Source organism: Lissotriton helveticus, chromosome 9, assembly GCF_964261635.1.
Source record: "Lissotriton helveticus chromosome 9, aLisHel1.1, whole genome shotgun sequence".
Taxonomy (NCBI): domain Eukaryota; kingdom Metazoa; phylum Chordata; class Amphibia; order Caudata; family Salamandridae; genus Lissotriton; species Lissotriton helveticus.
In genome coordinates, this window is record NC_136070.1 from 113806496 (window position 1) to 113829531 (window position 23036).

The following is a 23036-nucleotide window of genomic DNA, read 5'->3' on the forward strand; positions in this document are numbered from 1 at the left end:
TCTTGATGGTAAGCAAACGAAGGGAACAATTAGGTAGTGGTTTAAAGGTAAGTGAGAACCAGGTTCAGGTCCCACTGAAGCATTATGAAGGGCGTAGGGGAAAACACAGTGGCGGCTCCTCCGCTATGGCAGAGGAGCATCGCCCCCCCCGCCAGCACCCTTGAAAACATGAAAAATTAAACAAGCTTAAACCCTGCTTTATTATTGTTTTATTTTTCTTCTTGCCAAGTGTAATGAATGTGCCATTTATATGGTTGAATGGCCCAATTATGACAGTTGCCCATCACCATCTCAGTATATTTTGATCTAATATAGTGATGTGTAGGCCTGCATAGTATGAATAAGCTACAAAATAAGGCTTGATTATGCCTTTTCTGTTTCCGACTTTATCTTGCTTAATGGCAGTGCTTGCCCATTGGCTTTAGCATACTCTTATGCCGTCTTGCATACTAATCTTGCTCATTTACGGGAATAGTAGCCTATGCTTAAGCGACTCCATTTTCTAAGCTGTCACCTTCTTCTGAGCCTTTCTAGGTGAGAAGCCATGTTATGCTTTTCACTTGTTTTTTGCACTTCGTATGCTGGTCGAAACTGGTTCTTGTCAGAGGAATGTACTCGCTCTGCTCCGAAGCCATAACAGACGCCTGGCCAGCCGAAGCTGTGGCCTTGGTACGGAGTGGTACAGAATCTGATGGGAAAAGGGGGCATGGCTCACAGGAGCCTCGTCTTACGTCTCCACTGGTATAAAGGGGGTGTCTGAGTCCCGATCACCGGAAGTCCACCACAGGACAGACGTGCAGCTGTGAGGGTGGAGCGAATAGTACCTCCCTGTCTCCCGATTCGGCCGGAGAAACAGGCTCCCCTCTGGCGAAGTGGAAACGGGATGTGCAGACAGTTGGTGATGTGTTCCACTAATTCTTATATTCCTACTGATCTTGCCTAACTATCTTCTCCTATTTTCAGGTACAATACATTTATCTACATAAAAGTTCTATATATGTTTTACTGATTGAATTTAGCAATTGCTTAGGTGCTAATGTGAAGAAGGCCTACCGTGAACTATTTTTTCATTATGTAATAAAAGAAAACCCAGAGTATATGATAATTTGTCTGTGTTCCTTGTGGAGGGAGGACGGGCCCCTTTTTGACCAAATGCTCGTGGAAGGATGGGTAAGTTCCCTTCCAACGGGTAATTGTTGATAAGGAAGGTTGGCCGGTTCCCAGCAAGGAGCGAAATTCTAATTCTTCCACCCCCAGCCTTGTTAGGAGAGGTTTGCATTGGATATATGTAGTCCTACCTGGGTGAGTATTCTGTGAACGGAGAGGAGCGGCAAATAGCATCCTGCACAGCGCCTGTCACCAGGAAGTTTGTGATATTTTGTTGTTGTGGTTGTTGTTGTGTGCGAGCCTCTATGCAAGAGCTATAGAATTGCACTTATTGTTGTTGTTCCTCTCTTGGGTAAGTATTGTGGAGTGTTGTATCTTTTGGGTCCTAAGAGGGATAAGCTTGCATGTCCTGATTGTTGGCAGAATTTTCAGGCCATTACACCAAGTCTTGGGGGCGGTGCCAGGGTGATGACAGGCTGGAGGGGCATTGTTGAGCGCTGCCTTCACTGCGCATGTGGGTTTCGTTGGCCGCCTGAGGCCGGCCACACCTACATGCTCAGACACAGGCTCCCAGTCTGTCCTGGAGTGCAAATCATCAGCGCTCAGGCCAATCCTTAAGCTGCTCTCATGTATGAGAGCAGTTTCAGGATTGGCTGCAGGGCAGGCTGGAGCCTGTGCCTGCCTGCAGCGGAAAAGAGAGGAGCAGAAGAGTGCGACGCAATGCTGGTGGGCGGCAGGTGATTTTTTTTACTATTTGCCTCTGTCACCCCCATTCCCTCACCTCCGCGACCCCCTCACCAACGGCCTCTCATCCCCTACAAGAGCCACTCCTGGGGAAACATATGTACAAGCCCTTTGAGGAACCTATTTACAATAGGGGACTTGATTAAATAGGGTTGGTCAGGCAGACACAGGAAAGGGGACAGAGCAGAAAGATAACCCTTGAGAGTGCCCAGAGCAGAGCCTGGCTGGGCAAGGATAAGAATAAAGAGCAGAATATCAGAAAGGGTCAATAGACTTTCCTGTACAATTATTTGCACATTTTTGCCAACGACCAGTGCATACCATTTTGGTGGAGGGCTGCCGGGCTACCAGAATAACTGTACAAATTTTGGGAAGGAGATCAAAAGCTATCAACTGCCATGCTCAATCTCCATGCAAGGTGTTGGAGAGCTGACAGGTTTGGGTAGAGAACCCTCCCCTGCTGCTGTGACAGAAGATCCTCCCAAAGGGAGGATTGATGCTCATTTTCAGAAGCTCTGGATACTAAACTCTCTGTGACCAGTCCGGAGCCACAAGAATGGCCTGGGCCCAGTCATTCCTGATTTTCTTGAGAACTCTGGGCAGAAGTGGTATGGGCGGGAAGGCATACAGGAGGCCTGAGCTCCACTCGTGATGACAAGGGGTGGCGAACGATAGCCGCCTTAGAAACTCCAACAGGCAATATCGCTGACATTATGCGTTCTCTTCGAAGGTGAACAGATTTAACCAAGGTTCTCCCCACTGTTGAAAGAGACCTTACGCCACCTCTGGCTAGACACGCTATTCATGATCCACTAGAAATCGACGGCTGAGTTTTTGTGCCCTGGCCTTCAGAGAACCTGCCAGGTGTTGAACCACCAGGGTTATGTTCTGCTGTTCCAGCCACGTCCAGAGACGCAGGGCCTCCTGACAAGGGGTCCATGGCCCCACCCCGCCCTGCTTGTTGCAGTACCATACAGCGGTGTTCATGTCCATGAACATCTGCACCAACTTCCCCTTGACATAGGGAAGAAATGCTTTCAATACAACTCGGATCGCCCGATGCTCCAACAAGTTGATGTGGAGCCCTGATTCTGCCGAAGGCTGTTCTCCACCTCTCCCAAATGGCCTCCCACTATGAGATCTGATTGGGGAAGGAAGAGTGGTCTCATTCTGACCCAATTATGGTCTATTAAACACCAATGAAGGTACTTTGCAGTTCCCTCCGAAATCTGGACTACATCAGAGAGATTCCCCTGATGCTGCACCTGCTGAAACTGCAGAGCCTGCATATGCCAACTGGCATGATTTACCAACAGGATGCCGGAGGCCATGAGGCCCAGTAGCTTCAGTGTCATTCTCACAGAAATCCAGGATATTGGCTAAAACATTGGTAACATAAACTGAATATCCTGTACTCCCTGCTCAGGAGGATAAGCTTGAAACTGCACTGTGTCCAGACCAGCTCCGATGAAAAGGACCATCTGAGAAGGAGCCAGGTGTGACTTCGGCATGTTTATAGTAAACCCCAGTGAATACAGAAGGTCCGCTGTAGTCTGGAGAGGGAAAACAACAGCTCGGGCAAGGACGCCTTCAACAACCAGTCGTCGAGGTAGGGGAAGACTGAAACTCCTAACCTGCGCAGATGGGTTGACACCGCCATCACCTTGGTGAACACCTGAGGGGTGCTGGTAAGGCACACTGAACTGAAAGTGCTGTTGGCCTACTTTGAACCGCAGATAACACCTGTGGGCGGGCAGGATGGGGGATGTGGAAATACATATCCTGCAAGTCCAATACTACCAGCCAGTCTCCTTGGCCTACAGCAGACATGACCTGAGCCAATGTGAGCATCTAGAACGTATTTATTTTTCAGGAAGAGATTGACATTTCAGAGGTGCTAGAATAGGGCGAAGACCTTTGTTCTTTTTGGGCATCAAGAAGTAGCGGGAATAACAACCACTGCCTACTTTTGATATCGGAATCCTTTCTTTAGCCCCCTTGGCTAGGAGAGCTGTAACTTCCTCTCGAGCAAGATAAGATGATCTTCCACTAGCTGTTCCTGAGATGGCAGGAAAGGAGGTGGGAAAGATTGGAAAGAGAGGGAGTAGACCCTTCGAATGATCAGCAAGACCCATTTGTCTGATGCTATGGACTGCCAGTGGAGGACATAATGTTGGATACCCACTCCAACTGGACACCCATGGTCTTGCAGAACCAAGTTAGGAGGACTTAAAGCCTGCAGCTGCCTGGGGCCGGTGGTGGACAACTTCAGGCTACTATTCCCATGAGGTCGGAATGCACCGCGTCTACGTCCTCCAACTTGGGAGGCCTTCGCAGAACGGTGGCTTGTGTTGGGCTGGCCTGGTTGAAAGCCTCTTCATTTCCACAAAAGGGGCGAAAGGCAGACTGGGGGTGAGGTATCACTGAGAGGCCTTGAAGCACTCCAGTGCCGAGTCTGCCTTCTATCCGAAGAGATGAGTCTGATCGAAGGGTATGTCCATGAGATTGGCCTGGACATCCTCTGAAAAGCCAGATGTTCTTAGCCAGGCATGGCACCACAAGGCCACAGTAGACGAAACCGCTCTGCCCAGCCAGTCAGTCATGTCCAGACCACACCTAATGGTGAGCTTTGCTGCATTCCTCCATCTTTCACCGATTGGTAGAGCATAGCCCGGGCCTCCTCCGGGACCTGTTGCAACACTTGTGCAACCGTTTCCCATAAGGTATGTGGGAAACGGCTCAAAATGCATTCAGTGTTCACCAACCGCAATGCTAGGCTTGTGAAAGACAACATCTTCTTCCCAAGGGCATTCAGCCTCTTTGATTCCCTGTCCGGAGGAGCAGAAGGGAACGCACCATGGGATATTTGAGACTTGGACTACCAAGCTGTCAGGGTTAAGATGTTGGCTGAGGAAACTTGGATCACCCGGGGCAGGGAGATGGTGACATGTCACTGTGCTGTTAACAAGAGCCCCAGTGCTAGGTTTGGACCAAGTGCTTAGAAGGACATCCGTCAGTGCATCATTGAAGGCTTAAAAGGGTTCAGATGAGGAAACCCCAGGCTGAAGCCCATCAGTCAAGGAGTTACTCTTGACCTGCACTGAGAGCAGCTCTAGGCCAAAGACCTCCGCTGCCCTCTTCACCACTATAGCATATAATGCTCAATCCTTCATAGCCACAGAAGGTGGATACAGCATACCAGCATCTGCAGAGGTGTTCAGTCCACTGGCTTCCACAAGCTCCTCATGCCAATCCAATTCCTCACCAGTATGTCTAACTGGTGTTCTATAGGGTCCAGTGACCCTCCCACTCTTCTCCTATGCCTGTAACCTCCTCAAAATGTTCAGGCAAAGACCTAGGCCCTGTCAGCGGCTGGAATCAGCATTGATGGGTCTGGTGCTGCCGAAGGGCGCTTTCAGCACCGGGAACATCAACTTGAGGACTTGCACCGGGCAAGGTCACGTTGGCATGACCGGTGCCGATCCGGATCTGGAATCAGAGCCATGAGACCCCATCGGAGCGGAGGCCAGAGCCATTGGCGTGGAACCTAATGGGGCCTCTTCCGTTTCTGCGGGGCCCAGAGTTGCACCAGAGGGGATGGCCTGCTCAAATACTCAGAGCATGGCCTTGTAAAACACCTTTATTTGAGCAGTGGTCGCTCCAGCTCCCGGAAATGGGGGAAGGAACGGAGTGGGACACAGAAACGGCAACGGCTCCGCAGAACAGTGTCGATGCTCCTCATTCATCTTGTCCATCCTCGATGGACGAGGTGAAATTAAAGTCCATTTAGATTTCTTCTTGTGCCTCTATCCTGAGTGTCCCAAGGGCTTCAAGTGTGACGAAGAGGACTTTGACTCCTGGAGAGGTCCTGCGACCTTCTCTTCCTCGATTGGCATCGAGACCTCCTAGGATTCACACCAGATCATTTCGACTGTTGGGCTGCAAGCAGCTTGAGGGGCTGCTCCCTCAAAGCTTTGGCGCCATGGCTGGCAGTCCAAGCACAACTTTGTGATGTGGTCACGCTCGAGACACGATAAGCACATATGGTGCGGGTCTGTAACGGACATGGTGTGGTGACAGGCGCCACACGGCTTAATCCCTACATTTTTACAGGTCATCCCTTGACACACAGGAAAGCATGTTCATTGGGGCGGATTAACAAGAAACGGATGCATCTCTACAGATGCGTCAGTTTCCCTGTGCCTCAATGGATGCGCCTTATTTACAGCACGGTGCACCATGGCGCAAGGATTGACAGATGCGTCCGAAATTCGGAAGCATCTGTTGACCCAAAAGTGAAGTATTGCTGGAGTTGCTCATGAAAGTGACACAACTCCAGCAAAGCTCCACAACAGATATGTGAGTCCCATTTAAAAAGCCTTGAGTAATTCCTTACGCCTGGTCTGAGCAGGAGTAGGGATTCTGATTCAGTGGAGGTGTAGAGTGACGCAGCAAAATGTTATAAATTTCACTGCATCAGTTCTGCATGGCTTTTTGCATGGGGACGCCCTCCCAGCATACATTATACCTGACGAAGGTATAATGTGGCAGAGGGCTTTGCAACGTGACACATTTCCCTAGATGCGTCACGTTGTAAATGGGCTGCAATGTGGCACATTGTTTATGCCGATGCTGCGTCACAAAAGGTGATGCAGGGGCTTGTAAATCTGCCCCTTAGTATGTATCCTTAATGGGATTCAGATATTCAGAAGAGAGCATGGTCTTCAGTACAAGGCATTGTTATCAAATGGAAGTGAAATCTTCAGTTTAGGGAATGTGTACCTGATGTAGCTAAAACCTTCAGTACAGGGCAAGGCTACCTCGTGCATGTAGGATATCTAGTACAGGGTATGTCCACACAGTGGGGGTAAGATCTTTATTAGGCCTGTCCTGTCTTTCTATGTGCAGAGTTCTTCACCCCGACTGCAGAGTCTCCACAGTCGTAAAGTTACCATGTTATTACAGTTTTTTGAATATGGAAAAAGAGTTAACATAAACAAATGTGTATGTTTACCTTTGTGACTCAGCCCCTTATTTTATTAGTTACGTAGTTTATCTCCACATGATGTAAGTAATACCTCCAATAGACTATGGGCTTTATCCAAAGTTTAGCAGAGCATGCATGTGCCCCGTCCACCCTATTTAGTGTGCCATTGACATCAATGCACTTTGTACCACAGAGGATGGAACATCTGCCACTTTTTTGGCAGAAATCCCACATCTACCCATTTCTACATATCCCTCAGTCTTACCAAATATGAATTTCTGCTCTCCAACCGTGGCTTTTAATTACACCTCTCAATCTCAAAAGCAGCTACCACTATGTAAAATATTAAGTTCAGTGTGTCTCTGCACTGTATTGTTTCCTCAAATCTAAATGTGTGGACAAATACTTGTTGTTGGAAGGCTAATTTTTTTTAACTCATTGAAGCCAAGTTACAGGATTCAAAATCCCCTAAGCACAAAAGGAAGAATTCCTGTGGCCAAGTCTTCTGTAAAGCCTGAGAACCCTAACCACATGATCATCATGTCAAAGGCTTTGCACCTCAAGGGCTCAATTAGCTCCTCTCCCTGCAGGCTTCTCATGTGTACATCTGCGATACCATCCAAGTGTCACAAGGGGCTTAGGCAGAAGCCCGCCCCCACTGTACATGTAAATAAACTAAATGCTTTCATTGATGATGCAGCTCTTTAAACGGTTACAGCCCATGCTAACATGGTGGGGAGGATAGCAAGTCATGTTTGTTCCACAAGCAAAAGGCTGGCTTGTCAATCTTTAGAAATACAGTGAATGGATGAATATATGAGTTACTACTTCTGACATGAAATATACAGTATTCTATATAGGTTTTCAGGTATAATAGTAGATGTACATTTATTTATGAAGTACGCGCCGCAGGACATAATGGCTTCTTGTAATTAGTAAAATATGTACAGTCAATTTGATTATACAGGCTCTGCGATGAAGTTCATAAAGTTGTTGGAGGGCAGCATTAAATGTTTGGAGTCCAATGATCTTAACAGTGAAGGTTCCACTAGCCGACCATTTGGCAATTATCTGTTAGGCAGGTTACTGCAGATATAATACAGTCCAAATGTCACACAAAGGGTCTATATCTGAAGTCAACCATACATATCTTACATTTAAATAAGTCTTCCGCAGTAATTTTGTGCATGTGACTACATGTGACTGCGCCTTATGCTTATTCCCTACAATGATTTATTCTGCATGTGGGCTAACCATATTTAATAAACCTTTCATGTTTTTTAAAACTTTTATCCTCTCTCAATAAGGCTTATTTAATTGCTTAGGAAATTAGATTTGTTTGCTGACTATCTAGTTTCCTCAGAGGACAACTTAGGGGCTGATTCACAGAACTAACTTAAGACAAAATCCTAAACTTACTACTTTTGGTATTCACAGAAGTTAGGATTTTGTCTTAAGACAGACTTAAGACAGACTTAAAACAGAATCCTAACTTAAGTCTGTCTGAAGTCTGTCTTAAGACAAAATCCTAACTTCTGTGAATACCAAAACGGTTGCATAATTCCATTGCCCATGTCTCGGTCTTTTGCACAGCAATATTGGGCCTTATTACGATGTCGGGCAGACTTACTTCTGCCCGACACCATTGAGGTCTCGGGTCCGACCGACCTCCCGTAGGCAGTCCTGACACTGCGATTAAAATGCGTAAACTGGCCGTAGCACAAGCTCCCATAGACATATGGGAGGATCTGTCCATCCCTGCACCACGTGGCAGTCACCACAGGGTAGCTGCCACATGGTGCAAAAATTAACAGGGGGCCCTGTAGGTGCCTCCGCAGCCCCCAACCGGAGGCCCTGATAGTGGCCAGATAAAAAACATTTCCACAGGATTTTCATGTCGGAAAGCCCGACATGGAAAGCCTGTCGGAAATCAACATTGTAATCCCTACGGCGGAAACACCATCCATAGGAATTACGGGCAGGTCTCCGACGCCGTCCGAATCTAGCTGGAATGGCTGGCTGGTTTCACTTTCGACCGCCTGCATCGTAATGCGGAGGCTTTCCGACTTTCATCGTAATTAGGCCCATTGTTTTTATGATACACTGAAAATGCCCATTTGTTTGCTTTGCGGGGAACAGATATGGAAGGGGCGCAGTTCAAATCAAGAATATTTTGGGAAATATAACCTGCAAAAAGATGCTTTGGTATTGCACAAATGTATTTTGTAACAACAGGCAAGGGTATCGATTCTCAAACTTTTCCCTATGACAGCGTTTGTGTACATATGAGTGTTTTTAGCACATTTCCTCTGTGGATGATTTTTTCTTCAAGTATATTGCAATTTGCAGGCTAGATTTCCTGCACCTCACAAACAAATACGCAACTGGGCAATCGTCTTGCACATTGCCTACATAACCTCAGGAAATAGATGCAGCAGTCAGCCGCGGCCGGTAGTGGGAGTACCGGCCGGACGGTGATGTGGGGAGGGGAAGGGGCAGGGTGGGGGGTAGTAATGTATGGATTATGGACCTTAGCAGGGAAGTAAACATATAAATAAATAAAACGAATTTCGTTGCGTGCACTGCATTGCATTTGGGGATACAGTGGGAGCACCATGTAGGTCTGAGAGGGTGCCAACCCCCTGGCTAAGCACATACTCTTCAATTGAACGGCTGCCTCAGACCACTTCTTTATCGGGGGTAAGTCTAGCTGCGGTATTCCCCATTTGGCATCCTCATCTTGGGAGAGTGCACTATCTTCAGGACCCAAGGGTTCAAATGTGGTATTCACATCACCCCCCACCACGATTGTAATGTGCTGTGGCAGGGCTTCCATGTTGTTATCTAGTGCAGTTACCACATCTGAACCTCTACCCCCAGGGACTCCCCTGGCATAAATGTTAAAAAGGGCCAACTCGGAACCGTCCCTCCAAGTAATCACAACTGATAGTATGTCGCAATTATTCACGGGCCTTGCTCTTACAGTACATTGTAGAGATTGTCTTACCCATATAATTAACCCCCCTGATGGACGCCCCTTTGGGTTCTTTTTTGCAGGAATAAAAAAGTTTAGAAACCCTTGCCGATGGACAGGGAGGACTGCCCAGGTTTCCTGTAACATAATTATATCATGGAGCTGGATAAACTCCCCCCATTCTGGGGACTCTAATTTGCTCGAAATTCCTGCCAAGTTCCATGATAAAAGTTGGAGGCCCTCTTCAACTAAGCCAACCATCTCTTTTGATAGCAACAAATTTTGGCTACTAATAGGATATTGTAGATTAAGTGGAGGGCTACACGCCCTACGATCATTGGAACATCTAGCAACAGAGTCTAAGTGCCCAGCTAGACCATGCTCCACCTTACCCCGAGAGTGTTTACTCCCTTCTACTGATTTGGAGGCAAGTCGAGGGATGAATTTAGGTACTCTCCTCTCTACAATGACAGCCTCTCCAGATGGAATGTCGGCTGTGCGAACCTTCCAGTCACTCTCCCTCTCATACAGTCAGTCACACTCGTTTAAGCCTGATAGGGCTGAAAATCTATTCTCCAAAGGCATACCCCAGCTACTTTTGGCGTCAGAAGGCTTTCCTCTCCGTACCACCGTATTCCATTTTGTTCTCAGCACAGAGGGATTAAGCTTATTACCTCGCCTTGCATAAAAAAAGTCCAAAGTTAGGGGGACTATCTCTGTGGATCTACGCTGTGGAGGATATATATTAGCCAAGACGTTTGGCAACACCTCGGGATCGGAGAAATGTAATACCACACAGTCCCCTCTGTATTTTTTGTTACTTCCCCCGATCCACTCTACTCTTCTAGCCTTTACCACCTCTTGGGCCAGTTGGTCCATACCCCCCAGGGAAAAGGCCATATTTCGCGAAAGCCAGTGCAGAGATTTGTTTATCAGAGAGGATGAATTTTCTATATGCCCAGATTCCAGATGAGGGACATTGGCAAGGACCAATACTAGAGGCGAGGCCTCGACGATCAATTCTACTGGGCCCTTTTCTGTATTACACTCTTCGGATCTATCCCCTCTCCCCAGCCCTTCAGAAGCCCCACTTGCACCCTGTCCTCCCAGATCCCCCCCTCCAAGAGCATTATCCAGTGTGGGAATAAGGGGGATATTAACCGGGGGTTCTAACATGTAGGGTGTCTGGGTTTCCTTCGTCTCAACTCTCAGGATCTCCTGTCTAGGGGGATTTTCCTTTTCCTGAGTTGCTTTATCCAGGAGCTCTCCTAGTCTAATCACCTCTTCGGTTAGAGAGTCAATTTTGGTCAGGAGGGGTTTGGTTATGTTCTTAATTTTAACTTCTAGGGCGCTTACCAGCCTCTTGAATTGGTCAGCATCCAGCGTTACCTTCCCTTCAGTAATTTCCCTTTCATCCTCTCTACTCTTTTTACCTGGGGAGTTGTCAGGACGTTTTTTGCCTGAGCGGAGCCCGTCCCTCTTTGGCAGATTTTTGTCTCCCCCCTTAATACCTCTAGGGGCCGGAACAGGTGCTGGGGGCTCATCTTCTAGTAGTATAATTTCTTCATCTGGCATTGCTTCAGCTTCTGCCTCAGCTAGGACCGCTACTAGCTGTGTTAAGGAGTTATTCTCCTGGGATGACTGCTGGAGTACCTCACTATTAGTGTTAACATCAGATATGTCAGGAGGCAAAGTTTCTAATAATGGTATTTGGGGGGATAAACTCAAGCCCAGGGAAGATCTTCTCTCGTTATTTATCTTGGCGACAACTTGAACGAGATAATTGTCAAGAGTATTAACAATTTGGGGTGTTTTGGGTTTTGACATTATCAATAGGTATTTTACTAAATTACCACAATTATCACCCTTAAATGTCGCAGTAGGAGAAACTCTTCTCCGAAGACGAACCGATGTAACAAAATATACTTAATAAAGGAGGAAACTCACAGATGAAGAGTTAGGCAGAGTCCCTAGCCCAGTCCAGTACCGGCCAGTCGCGGACTGTCGCAGACTGTCCCGCCTTTGTCCCGGGCTTCTCCCGGCGCCGACCGCGCGCGTACCGTGATGCGCGGAGCTGTTCCAGGCTTTATCCCACCTGTGGGGAGCGTGACGGGGAGGCGGCTTCAGGCCCAGATGGATTGTGGGCGTTGGTGTTCTGAGCCCCCTCGCTGGCCACGTTACCCCAGCTGCGAGCTTTTCCCGCAAAGCGGGAAACGCGAGAGGTGTCGTTGCAGGCGGGCGCTGACAGCAAACAGGCAGCAAAGGACAATATGGGCCGTAAATCTTCTTCAATCAAGGTGCCCTGAGGTCCGGTATTTCAAAAGCAACAGCAAGGTCTCCCACGATGCGCGGAGCTGTTCCAGGCTTTATCCCACCTGTGGGGGGCGTGACGGGGAGGCGGCTTCAGGCCCAGATGGATTGTGGGCGTTGGTGTTCTGAGCCCCGTCGCTGGCCACTTTACCCCAGCTGCGAGCGTTTCCCGCAAAGCGGGAAACGCGAGCGGTGTCGTTGCAGGTGGGCGCTGACAGCAAACAGGCAGCAAAGGACAATATGGGCCGTAAATCTTCTTCAATCAAGGTGCCCTGAGGTCCGGTATTTCAAAAGCAACAGCAAGGTCTCCCACGATGCGCGGAGCTGTTCCAGGCTTTATCCCACCTGTGGGGGGCGTGACGGGGAGGCGGCTTCAGGCCCAGATGGATTGTGGGCGTTGGTGTTCTGAGCCCCCTCGCTGGCCACGTTACCCCAGCTGCGAGCGTTTCCGGGAAACGCGAGAGGTGTCGTTGCAGGCGGGCGCTGACAGCAAACAGGCAGCAAAGGACAATATGGGCCGTAAATCTTCTTCAATCAAGGTGCCCTGAGGTCCAGTATTTCAAAAGCAACAGCAAGGTCTCCTGTGCAGTTGTGTGTTTGAGAGTAGTATGGGATGCCAGGTATATACTAATCTACATGGATGTATAGGTCTGACTTTACAATGCAACTGTAGCCTGACCTTATGTGATCAAGAAAAAGAGCTTTCAGAATACTACTGAGAGAGGGACTTAGGCTCCGCCTGCATGTTGGTTTCCCTGAGTACAGGGTCTGATTTGGCTGAATTTGGGTGCTTCTACTTGTATTGCACGTTTTGACTTGTGGCAAAACTAATACTGGATACAGCAGGACTGAGCTTGTTATGGGGGAAGGCCAGTGATCGTGGCTATAGGCCTGATCTGTTTATTATGAAATGGTGGAATAAAGGCATGAGACCTGATATGTTTGTGTGTATGTTAAAGTCAAAAGCCATTTAAGTGTTCATTTTTACTACAGTAGTAAAGGCTATAGGTTTTTGTTATGGAATCTCACAAGCTACTATTACGTAGACAACGGTTTATGAGTTTGTTACCCGTGTGACAAAACGTGGAAATGAAATGTTTGCTCTGTGAGAATCCTTATTGGTGGCTTTTTGGAGAGGTAGTATTTTGTTTAGTCAACTGTAATTTCGTATACCTTTCCAAATTTAGAACTGTGTATCTGATGGTTGCATCATGGAAAGGATTACGCTCAAAACTCTAGACCTGGCTTGGTTATGGTTGCAAGCTTTTGGCCTGATTGGTGACTATGAGAAACATTATGCCTGATGCCATAGTTCTGGTCTACTTATTATGAAAGATTAAAGAAAAGGCAGTTGGTCTATCTTAACAATTGTGAAAACATTTTTAAAGCCATTAAACCTTTAGCAGTTGGTTGATATTACATTATGTTACAGACTACAGGAAAATATTGTGTTACATGTAATCTCACAGACTACCATAGGAAGTAACGGTTTTAGCGCTGGCCAACCACTCTCACAATCCCAATGGTTTTTTACTGTGATGATTATTGTTAGGCCATGTTGAGGGGTTGAATATTATTTTGCAAGCTATATGTTTCTACATATTTGTAATTTTGAACTGTATGCATGATCATTGCCAGTTTATAAGCACTTGAATAGGCCAGTATTGTTTAAGGTATAAAGTCAATGGTAAAGGGTAAAAGCTTCATCGGTTCAGAGTGAAAAGTCATGCCAGATTTAATAGGTTTGATCTGTTTGTTATGAAAAATTATGACACCCCAGTAGGCCTGACCTACTTATTGTGAAAAGAATATGTGAAAGACAATAGGCTTTTAAGGATAGATTTATATTATAATGCACTATGCCTGTAAGCAGGCATGTAATGATATGGAATTTCACAATTACCGTAGTAGGCAAGGGTTCTGGTGTCGCTGATCCATTTGAACAAACGGCGAGGATAGAAGATATGTTCTATAACAATTTTTGTTAGAGTCTCTTAGGAGAGATAGTATTTTGCTTTCTTAACTGTAATTTTGTATACATCTGTACTTTGATGACTGCATGCCGGGTGATTGCTTTATGGAAAGCTTACACTCTGTACAGTAGGCTTGAGTTGGTTATGGTGACAAGCTAATGGTAAAGATTATAAGCCCGATTGTTTATTTTAAAAAGTTACAATAAAGAACTATGCCTCTCATATTGGTTCTGATAAACATATGTTGAAGTTAATGTGCATTTAAGGCTGGATTGGTATCACTTTCATTTAAAGCCTACAGGTTTTTTGTTACACTGAATAATTCAGATTGGTTCCCTGGAGTACTTGATTTGATTGGCCCAAATGTGTGTTTTTCCTTTAGAATGACTGCTTGTATTGTAAATTTTGGATTGTGACAAATCTTATTTTTATGAGTTGTGTTTGTTATGCAGTAAGCCAATCATCATGGATTTCTGCCAGATCTTTTATTATAGACCTGATCAGTTTATTATGAAATGTAATCATGAAAGCAGCAGGGCTGGCATATTCATTGTGAAAAGCATATGTTGCACTTGTAGGAGTATGAATAGCATTTTGTAGTACTTTAGTACCACTACTGTATAATACTAAACATTCTACAAAATGCAGTTTGTGACTAGAACTCTGTGCCCCTACTCCCTGGGCTAAGTCACTCAGTGCCCACTTCGGGTCTCAATCTCGCATAAAGCAGGCGTGTGACCATAATCTGCAGATAGTGCAAAAAACACATATAGATACAGAGGTACTGAAGCAACTCAATACCAGGAAAAGTTTGAAATGCCAATACCTTATTACTGCTGGCTGCCTGTGGATTTTGTTGGCACATGGTTGGGAATATATGTCTGCCTGTAGATAACCATGATGTTCCAATACATCTCTGCCATCATCCACACACAAGGTCTGTCAATAATCATTAATTTAATTTGAGTATGTTTACAGAAAGAACGTCATATGGCGTGTGGTATCTTTAGTCGGTCAACAAAAGAAGATTGATTGCAGCGCTCTCAGCCAGGACTTTGTGTATGTGGGGGTTGGCTATCTTGGCTATCTTTGTTCCAAACAAGAATTATATGTAAAGACTGATTTCACCTCAAACCAAGAAGAAAAGTATGCTGTTTGTTTGTGTTAGTGTCTTGCGAAGATGCTGTGTGATTTAATTCCAATTCTAGATCCGTTTTGTGTGTTATAATATTTATTAACTAATTCAATCTGCTTCCATTCCCCCTCCCTCAGTAAATGGTGCCCACTATTGGTCAAAGATAGGCATACAATCCTATAATCTGTGTATAACCCTTTTGCAGGTCGCTACTCTAGACCGTCTGGCCACAAAGCTAACATGTGCCGGGTGTAGGACATTGTCTGGCAATTAGGATCTTTGCCAGTATCTTCTCATCTACATTGATCAGTTAAAGTGACCTGGCATAATGCACAGCCCTGGTGAGGCTGGGATTCTCATCTAGATTTTCTTACCGAATACTAGAATCCCAGGTCAGGTCGACTGAACCTTTTCCCTGTCTTAAAAGCGTGGAGAGAAGATCTTTGTTGTCATATCGTTAAACAATATTGTAATCCAAATTTAACATAGACTCGAAGGGACCACTGACTACCAAATGGAATTGTAAGAATTTATTACATAGCCAAAAATAATTGGATGTACAAACATCTCAGCAAAAGATTCAGAAATTAAACCGGAACTAATACATACATAATCCTGCGCAGGAGTCTCAGATGACTCAAAGCAAAATCAATTCAAGAATTATTAGGCAAAGAATTACAATCCCAACTTGAGTCCGAGACTGCATTTACAAAAGAGAAATAAACTTTGGTTAGGCTGGCCCTACCCTGACTTTAAGGTGACATCCCCACTTAACATTATACCCAGGCAAGAATGAAGGTGTCAGCAGTGAAGACTTCCTAGGAAGTACATTCAGTTTCTCTTAGGAGTTCCTAACTTCCGAGCTCGTTCTAAGATGCTCCTTCCTACACCCTACTCTGCCTTAATTTCACAAACTACGTACATCTTGTCTTCCCCAAAGCCCATACTCTGTCTCTAGTCTGCTCTCCGCTAGAACCCACTCGAATCTGCCCTCCACCCTCGGGTGCTCTCCCTAATACAAAACCCCAAAAACAGTCGATATGCCTTCAGGCACGCCCCTCTGGCAGGTGTGGGTCTTCGGATTTTTCCAGTGTGGCTCCTCTCCATCAAAGTCCATTAGAGTGTCCTTGGGTCCCAGGCACCTTCTCCGCTAAATGTTGCACTCCCAAATTCCTTGGCATCCTCTCTGCACTCGCGCCTACCAACTTAACTCCTAAACATTGGTTCCTTCTACCTAACGAGGCCCGTGGCCTTGCACCTGCAGGCTGATGTATGTGAGAAGAAGCCTTGCAACATTCAAAGCTACAATTCAACATTTGCGGAGGACAGCCTTTCCCAAGAATAAGAAAAACATTTCTTCGACTAAAGCTAACCAACGAAAATACAATCAGGCCTCTACTGGCTTCAGCACATCTTAGGCCCTTATTCATTGAATGCATTTCTAACACAGCATAACATTATATTTCATCATACTAAACGTTAATTCTAATTTAAATGCAAGCAATGCTTCCTTTCATATTAAAAACCTAGGTTAATTCACTCATTAATAAGCATATGCGTTCTTCAATAAGGCACATTACGATTAATGCGACATTTCGCATGTGATTACATTTTCTACTTTATGCAAGCTCTCGTTTATGATTAAGGCACTGTTTCAGCTATGATTAATAAACACTCCATTACATATTGCACTGATCCCCGGCCTAATACTACATTTTCAAACACAGATATTAGTAAAAGTCCTCTACATATGTGGGTGCTGACTACGAGTGATTATGGTGCACCCCTACAAATTTCAAAATAATATGACGCTCCCTCAGCCCTCAGGAGTACCGTACTCAACATTTGTTGGGGTATAGCAGCAAACCTCCTGTAGGTTCGTCCTCTTTAAAAATATCATAAATTGCTTCCTCCAGGTGTTCCTTACTCAGTCTACAGAACTCATTGGGGAATCCCTCTTCCCTGGGATACTCACCATATGGTAGGTATGACATGGCAACTATTTACATTTTGGTCACTTTACCTTTCAGCTGTTCTCTGTAGAGAGGCATTACATCATCAACATATAGAAAAATATATCTTCTTCTGGCACAGAGGAGCTGAAATCTGCTGTGTACAAAGTTTGACAGTAGGTTGCAATATTTTCAGTGATGCCCTGTGGGTGGGCTGGAGTTTCCTCTATCGTCAAAGATGGTAAGGATCACTGAAGGTGCCTGTCTCTGATTAAGATGAGTCTATGGTGGCCTTCCCGTCATATTCTCCTGTTTGTAATGTTGCTAATGCATATTCTGCACATATGGTGAGGCTGGAAAAACCTTGCCTTTTCCAGCTTACATCTGTACGAAAGGGTGGAATCCACTCCACAGGTTAGATGGTTTATTCTTGCATCTTCTGTTTCTCATAGCACAGTCTGTCATCATCAAGCTTCACACAAAAACTTCACAGCTGTCCAGAGTACCTCAGGAGAGGACGCAGTACCCCTGCCCTCCAGGAAGAGTAACTTGAGGTGCTCTCGTAGGGTTTTCTTCTCCAAAGATTGCACTGGTTGTGGAAAACAACATGCTTTGTTCCAGTGATACTAGAATAGGGGAGTAATTCCTGCTGCTGGGATTCTGTAGATGCATAAATCTATGAGGCCGCGATCTTGTATTATGTCAGTTACCACTGTGCTGTCATTGGCAACGTATGTGGCTGTTCCTCCAAAGTGGTCAAGAATTGGCCAAGTTCCAATCTTACCTATCCAAGTGTAAGTGTGTGTAGTCTTAAATTCTGTTAGAATCCTGCAGAGGTAGGGTATGATATGTGTCTTTGTAGTGTCTGGGGCATGAAAAGACCCTATGATGAAGTATTTTCCTAAAACATGGATCTTGGGCTATACATATATCTCTTCTGGTTCAATCCAAGCTTTAATGAGTCAGTATGGCATTGTGTTGCATATAAGTATGGCCATCCCACATTTCGTAGAACCAAAATTCAATGAGACAAGTGTATCAGCTGTATCTGTCAGGCACCTACAGGATAGCACCTTACGAAGCATGGCAGGAGGTTGAGTGGTTTGAGAGTAAGATCAGTTTGGGTTATCTATGATTTTCAATGGGTTTAGTTGAGAGGTTGTTAAGGAGAGAGAGGTTATAGTTCACTCCGTTTCCAGTGGGTCCAATTGTAGTCACCAGGGGTTCTGCAGTAGTCTCAGTTGTGAGAATTGGAAGTGGGCACAAAGCATTGGCCTAGAGGGTCGAGGGATCAACTGGTGCTAAGGTCTCGGTGGGTGGAGTAGACCGTTTAGAGTGGTAGCAAGGAATCTAGCTTTAGTCTGGTTACTATATCATATCTGTGAGAACAACTAACTTTTGTGTTCGGTCATATCAGGGACATGCTCATTGTTCAGCCAGTCCGGGACAGACAATCAAAATTTCAATGGAGCACAAAAGGCGAAAGGCAATGTAAGATGTGGTAGGTTGGAAAAGAGTATAAAAGGCAAGTTAAGGTTATAAGAGAGGGAAATATAAAGCAGGAAATTATGGTATGGATCAAATAAGATGAGATTAGTTAAGATTATATGTAAATGGCTAGAGGATAGGAGGTAGACCATTATACCCCAAGAGTGAGACCAATATGCCAATGGATGCAGGGTATGGTGGTAATGCGGTCTCTGTATGGTTAGCAAATTTGATCTGATGTAGTGGTAGATACGGTGGGGTGCGGTGAGTAAGGTGAGATACTGAAGGGTGCAGATGTGTTTGAGAATCTCTAGAAATACTGGCAGATCATGGATGAAATATGACAACTTGACCGAAGGGACTTCTTCATAACGATCTAAGACCTCGGTATGTCCAGTAAACAATGGTGTGTCCTGTAGGAGAGTAGGGTCTGCAATCCTATGGTCACCCCAGGTTTTTGCTTTTTGATTCACTGGTTTACGACTTTCCCTGGCTGTGGGCCTGCTAATCAGACCCACAGCCACACTGTTCTCTCTCTAAATTGACACACATGTACTTTAGGTGCATTTACCAATTGGTACTGGGTCACTCTTATAAGTCCTTGTACAGTGTACCATAGGTACCCAGGGCATAAGTGCACCCAAGGCCTACCAGGGGCTGCAGCATGTATTATGCCACTCCTGGCTGGCCATCTAAACAGACACAACTGGCTGGTAGCACAGCTGGGGCAAGGTGGTGTAATCACCCTTTGCTGTAGATATAGTATACCTATATCTAACCCCAAAATGGACACATAGATTCCTATAAGTCACTCCTATGGCAGACCTTATCAATCCTGAAGGCAGAGTGCTTGGAATTATGTGAGATGGTGCTCTAGCATGAGCTGAGCCTGTCTGCAGCTTTCGGAACCATGTCCTTATAGCTGTTCCATGATAACGCTATACCATATACTCTTAAGTGCATTGTAATCCTCGCGGTTATTACTAACTTTGGTATAGCATTATCAAAACATGTTGTGTAAGGTGTCATACGCTTTGGAATACTACCCCCTCGCCAGTTCTGGCGACGGGGGTAGCATTCCACCCTTCTAGAGGGATAAGACATGTATGTAACTGTAACCCCAGTTAAAGTTAACCCGAGCCTTAGCATCACAAAATGGATGCTGCCACCACAGACATGAGTCTGACCTCCTGCTGCTGGGAGTCCTTCCAGCAACGGAGGCCTGGACAAAGGGTTTCCTGCCTTGGGAGGTGCTAGCACCACCCCAGACAGGATTTTGTGTATTGAGGTAGGAAGGGCTGAAAGGAATAAGACATGCCTGGGGCACACAAGGTGTCCCTGTGCATACCCCGGTTCAAACCAGTTGCTGGGGCACTCCAGGCCCAACTCTGGCGCGAAACCCGACAAAGGATAACCACCCCCCTTCCTGGTCCCACCCATGGGAGGGACCTAGTCACTAGTACAGCCCCCTGTAGCAGAATAAAGATAGGAGATGGTCCCATTCCAAATTAGATTATCCCGAACAACTCTACAAAGAAGAAACTCTGGACTTCGACGTTCTGCTCCACAGAAGACTGAAGAAATCTCCCTTGTGGCCAAGGAGGGACCACCCTGCAACTGCAGGCACCATCAAGCGTCCTAGCGGTTAACTTTGTCATCCTTCCTGCCGGACCCAGACCTCAGAGCTCGACGAGACCTGGACTCCCAGACTTCTCCGACCTCTACCTATATCTGTAGCACAGCTGAAACCCGTGGGTGTGACGAGACACGTGGGACCAGCCATCTCTGAAAAACTGCACTTCGCTTCCAGCAAGACCTCTGAGGCACCCTCGAGAAAGTGCTTTGAGGATTGAGAAGCCCCAGCCCCGAGCAGCTCCTGCACCGAAGACCAGCCCTCCAGCCTCCACGAGATCTGCGTGGGGCCCTTCTGCCTGGTTGCTGCTTGACGCGTTGTCTGGTCACTTGCTGGCTGGCTTGTGGCCTCCTAGACGACGAACCTTGAAATCTACACCACTGGTCTGGTTGCTCCAGAATGGCCCTTGCTTCCTTCCAAAAGAGAAGTACGCCGGACCCTCCTGGTCCGCACCAGACGCCATCTTTGTCCACCATGTGGGTTGCCTTTGCCAAGGCCTGTTGACTCCGATCCGGAACAGACACCGCCAACAGTGAGGGCCTGCGTGAGACAGCTCGTGCCTCCATCCTGGTTGTCAAAGACACCTCCTGGTCCCCGTGGCTGCAGAGACAAGCGTCACCTCTTCATCTGATCGCGACGACAACATCTGGTTCCTTCCTGGTGCCACACCGGTCACTGGCTAGTGACTTTGAACACTGTCCCCTCTGCTTTCAGGTCTCCATCATCTTCGATCCGCCCTTGGATCACTCCGGACATCTTCCTCCTTGTTCGCCTTCAGCATCTTTCTCCAAGGCTCCATTGACTTCTATGCGGAAACCCGACGCACTTTCACACCTATGCACCCGCAGCCCGTGGGTGAGGTAACGAGAGCATTTTGGTGCTCATAGGCATATTAACTCTCCTAGTGTCCAGGTATCCTGTAGTTTCGGTCTCAACCAGTCGGAACTGTCCTTACTTACCTATTTCGTAATCTATTCATGCCCATTGACTTTGCATTGAAACCCGCGTGTGTGTTCTAACACTGCACACGCGTCCCGTGGGCCTCCTGCTCCTTACTTAAGGTTAGGGTAGTGTAGCCCCAGCAATTCTACAGCCTCTGGGCATCCTTATTTCTCCTATCGTTCTACTTAACCCATTTACTTAGTATATGGTTTGTCGTGTCCCTAGGGCACCATTGTAATTTGTGCAACTTATTGTGTTTTTCTGAAGAGTATTGTTATGTGCTTAGCCCTCTGATCTCATAAAGAGTTCAGAGGTGTTTGTTAGTAATAAGTATATTGTTTATTTTCATAACAACCAGTGTGGTGTCCTTTCATCTGGTATTCAAGGGGTTATATGTGGTAAAACAGTTGGCTTCACATGCCAAAAGAGTTTAGCCTAAGACTGCTTTGTCCATGCTACCATTAGGATAGCTGGTCTATAAGGTTGACTTACAACCAATCACCATAAGTGTTGTTTGGACTGATACAAGGTGATCACTAGAACTAGTGGGCATCATATATCAGGCCAACTTCTCACATTTCCTAGCACCTCGAGTACTCCCTCTGGCTCATACATAAAACAATAAAAACATAATGATCAACAATGTAGATAAAAGAGTGAATTATTGGATGTTGTAAACAGGAGCATGTGTCCTAGTTAGATCCACAGACACCAGGATTACTAGGCCAAGGGTCTGGGCAGATATAATATTCAGTCCAAGTATATCAGTTGGTGGTTGGGACTGTCTTGTCTGCTACAATACAGTTCTGGACTTGTCTCTATTCTTTGCTAATTTATCCAAATCCTTGCTCAGACCATCCTGTTAGACTGTCAGTGCTTACATCTAGCTCCTGATGGGGCGTCAGTGCGTCACTGCCTGATCTCCTTGATGGATCAGTTGAGGATGACCCGCTCTCCATGTCAGTAGGTTCCAGGCTGCTGAGAAATCTTTCAAGGGTATCAGGGTCCATGTATACAGAAGATTTTCGATCTATGGTATTCCACATTGTTGCTGGTCGCAGCCAAAAAAGTACATAGTCCCTCCTTGTGTGGTCCCCTACTCTGCCGCCTTGTTACGTAGGTGCGACAGTTCTTGGTCCCAATCATCAGTGGGCATCTTGTCCCCTATTAATTTGTCTGCCATAGACAGCTTGGGGTTGAAGAAGATGATGTCATCTCTGGAGGGTTTGGTCTTGGAAGTCAGTAGAGTAATGTTGACGATCCTGGATCCCATCTTTGCCCATATGGTGTTGATTTCCTGGATAATTGTGTTTAGGGTGATCCCTGTAGAGGGTGCTGCCGCTGCAGAAATGGTACAGGCACCATTTATTTTTTATTTACCAACCTAAGATGGAGTCCTAGATAGAAAAATGTTGGTGTAGCGCAAAAGTAAGGCATAGAGGCTAACAACAACTTGCTGCCAGGCCATCTAAAGCACTGAAAATAATAAAGAGGACAGTAGGGAGAAAGGAGGAGTGGGTGAGGGTAGCAATGGGGAATGGGCAAGGAAGATAAAACAAAAATAATGTTGGGTGATCGAGATCGGGAAAAGCAGCACACGAGAGAGAAAGCAACAAAGAGCAATGGAAGGAGCATTCGGAGGGAGGAGAAGTAAAAGATGCAGAGAGCTGGAAACTCGTGCACTCTGATAAAGTACTAAACAAAAAAGAAAAAAAGTCGTTTCCAAAAATGAGTAGTAGAAGGATATAAGTCAGCCAATGAAAAGTCTGCTGATAAGGCTATGCTGCAGGA